The sequence below is a fragment of the Malus sylvestris genome, chromosome 5 (assembly GCF_916048215.2).
Source record: "Malus sylvestris chromosome 5, drMalSylv7.2, whole genome shotgun sequence".
Lineage (NCBI taxonomy): Eukaryota > Viridiplantae > Streptophyta > Magnoliopsida > Rosales > Rosaceae > Malus > Malus sylvestris.
The window spans coordinates 19,033,743-19,036,835 of NC_062264.1; the positions used below are offsets into that span (position 1 = coordinate 19,033,743).

Below are 3,093 nucleotides of genomic sequence, written 5' to 3' on the forward strand. Positions count from 1 at the left end.
TTGAAGTACTATTACAAGTAAACTCACATTGTACAAGTGTTAAGCTTCAGCCGTTCGGCATCCTATGTAACAAAAACTATTTGGCATGAATTCAATAAAGAGGTGATTTAGACAACTCGGTCCTAATCCTCTTACATTCCTAGCAATGAAACACTCGGGTTCAAAGCTTTAACATGAATGCTTCCAACAGGAAATCAAGTCTAAGTATATGTCAACAAGACTATACAAATAAACAAATAGTACTGGACAAAACTAGTACATCTAAGTTATGGCTTATATCTAAACAAAGGATTTTGCTCAAACATAGCCAGGCATTCATCAATGATAGTGCAAATACTTGGTAATTAGCAACAAACTAGTACATCTAGAGTACATGGCACATGCCACACAAACAACAAACTAGTACATCCAGAGTACATAACACAGGCCACACAAACAACAAACTAGTACATCTAGAGTACATGGCATATGCCACACAAACAACAAACTAGTACATCCAAAGTACATGGCACAAGCCACACAAACAACAAACCAGTACATCCAGAGTACATGGCACATGCCACACAAACAACAAACTAGTACATCCAGAGTACATGGCACATGCCACATAAACAACAAACTCGTACATCCAGAGTACATGCAGAAAAAGAGGGCACTACGAGTCATCCTCATCTGAGGCCGAACCCCTGACAATATCACTCTGCGTTTCAACCCCATCGCCATCACCACCTTCCTCAGCATCTCCAGGACCATCCTCACTCTCCTGAGATTGTTCACTGATACTAGCCTCATTATCAGAGTCATCATCACTACTAGGATCAACTGCGAGGATGAAGGCTTCACCCTTTTATCGGTACTCATCCATCTCATCACGGTACTTTCGGATAATGCTTCCATTGTCGTAACGCTCAAGGACGGCCGTCCATTTCCTTTTCTCAAAATTAGCTGCTCGGATCCAGTGAGGTCTAAAAGCATAGTGAAAGGCCTAAGAACCTAAGAACTCCTGAACAGCAGCATCCCTCTCAGTTGGGATACTCATTTTCAGCCCAGAAACCTCAACCAAGGCACTATCCAACTCCCCTTTAACCTTGGAAACCTCAAAGATGGTTGTCTCCAACTATTCCTTAGTCGCTTCCAATTGTTTCTTGAGCCTCACGTTCTCACCATTCCGCCTCTTCAAACTCTCAAAGTTTTCATCCTTAAGGTAGATGGCATCAGCCAAAGCTTTGCTTGTTTTTCTGGCGTCATTCACAAACTGCTTATTCTCTTTAAACTTTGCCTTGTACCGCTCGACTTCTCGCAATCTGTCATCGTACTCGGTCATGACCTACATGACAAGATAATCGTCACTACCAAGAAAAAGATGGGAGAAAGCAGGGAAATGACAAAGTAACACTTACTAAGAAGATAGCCTCATCATCCGGTCATGATCTGATTCGTTCTCATCTAGTGGCTTGCCAAGCTCATCAACAGTGGATCGATGTCCTGCTAGGCAATTATTGACATACCGAAAACTACTTGGCTGTATGGCAACCTTCAAGTCCTTCCAATGAATGCTGCCAACCTTTTCCTTGTACTTTTTCTTACGGCTACAGCTAGGGCCACCTTCTTGGTCAGTAGACTCCATGGTTGGAGGAAATATGGGATTAATGGTAGGAAGAGGAGGCAACTGTCGTCTCTCCTCCCCTGCAACTATGGCAACAACACACCCGATGACCTCAGCTTCAACCTTCTTTGAGGTAGCAATCTTGAGGACCTCATTTTGCGACTTAGGTTTAGGGGTTGGCCTCACCCGGTGTTTACGAGTTCCCTTGTGAAACAAAATGTCGTCTACAGGAACAAACATTGGTGCTTTCTCTTTCTTGGCGTTAATCTCCCCTTTCTTGCCCACTTTCTCCACTGAATAAGAAAAATCAAAGTAAGGAATGCAACTTTGTAAAAGAAAGAGGGGGCGAAATGAAAGCCATAACTTACTTGCTCGTCTCTGGCACTCCGACACTAGGGGCTGGAAACCGTACTTTCAAAATAACGGTCGTAACTTGCCCAAATGTCTATCCTCTTTGGGCACCCTCAACACCTTCTCTACGTCAGCTAGCTCTCGTCCAGACAGCTTGATCGTCTCTCGCGTCACTGCACGAAGAAAAAATGTTAGAAGCAAGAGAAAATCATGACAAATAGCAAATAATGCAAACAATGGATATATTACAACCTACAGTCTGGAAGTGAGTAGGAACACGTCGCTCATGCGTGACACCTTTAGCATACTCCCAATCATTATAAAGAAAGCACCAACGGTTTTTCCAAGTGCAGTATGCCTTTTTCTTACCAAAGACAATACGCTATCTCTCACTACGACATGCATACTCGGCATACCCAGTGCATACTTTCACCGGGCGCATCTTATAGCAATAACGCCATTGATGAAATGAAGGCTCACCTAACCCACATTCCATCCAAATAATATAAAACCCGATCAAGGTATTCCAAAAACCAGGGTAGAGTTGCCTAGACGCATATCTAATGAAAGACAGCATCCATTGCAACCACGAGTGCAAAGGCAGCTTCACTCCTAAAGTTAATAATATCTGGGTATAGAACATAACATGACCCTTGGCTGGTTCAGAGGACAATTCTTCATGATGCACCAAACGCATTCCTACACTACGGGGGATACTGCATGATTGCCTTAGGGCCTCAAGCTACTTTTCGCTATCTAACAAGTTTTGCACTAAATGGTCTGCTGTGAACTCAGAGCGAAATATGGGTATAGCGTCACAAACAACCCCTTCACCCACTAACATGAAGGAGGAAGAACCAATATTGGCTAAGGCTTGGCAATTGCGAAGATCACCCAATCTTGAATTTTTTGTACAAGACTCCAACAAAGGCCCTGAAGACTCTAACATTGCAAGCTCAAACCTAAAGTTAGAGTTAAGGGAGCCCCCATCACTAGGACTTCCAAACTCTGACATCTACAACAAACAAAAACAAACTCTATCACCACATGAAAGATCGAAACATAAGGAAGTTCCTAGGGCGTGGAGAAAAGCTCAATCAGTTCATTATGTTCTCAACCAAATACATCAACACTCA

General features: G+C 43.0%; 1 pseudogene; it reads right to left on the reverse strand.

The window, feature by feature from the left end:
• Positions 1–544: 544 nt before the first annotated feature.
• Positions 545–1,846, reverse strand: LOC126624656 (uncharacterized; annotated as a pseudogene).
• Between the last annotated feature and the right edge of the window lie 1,247 nt (positions 1,847–3,093).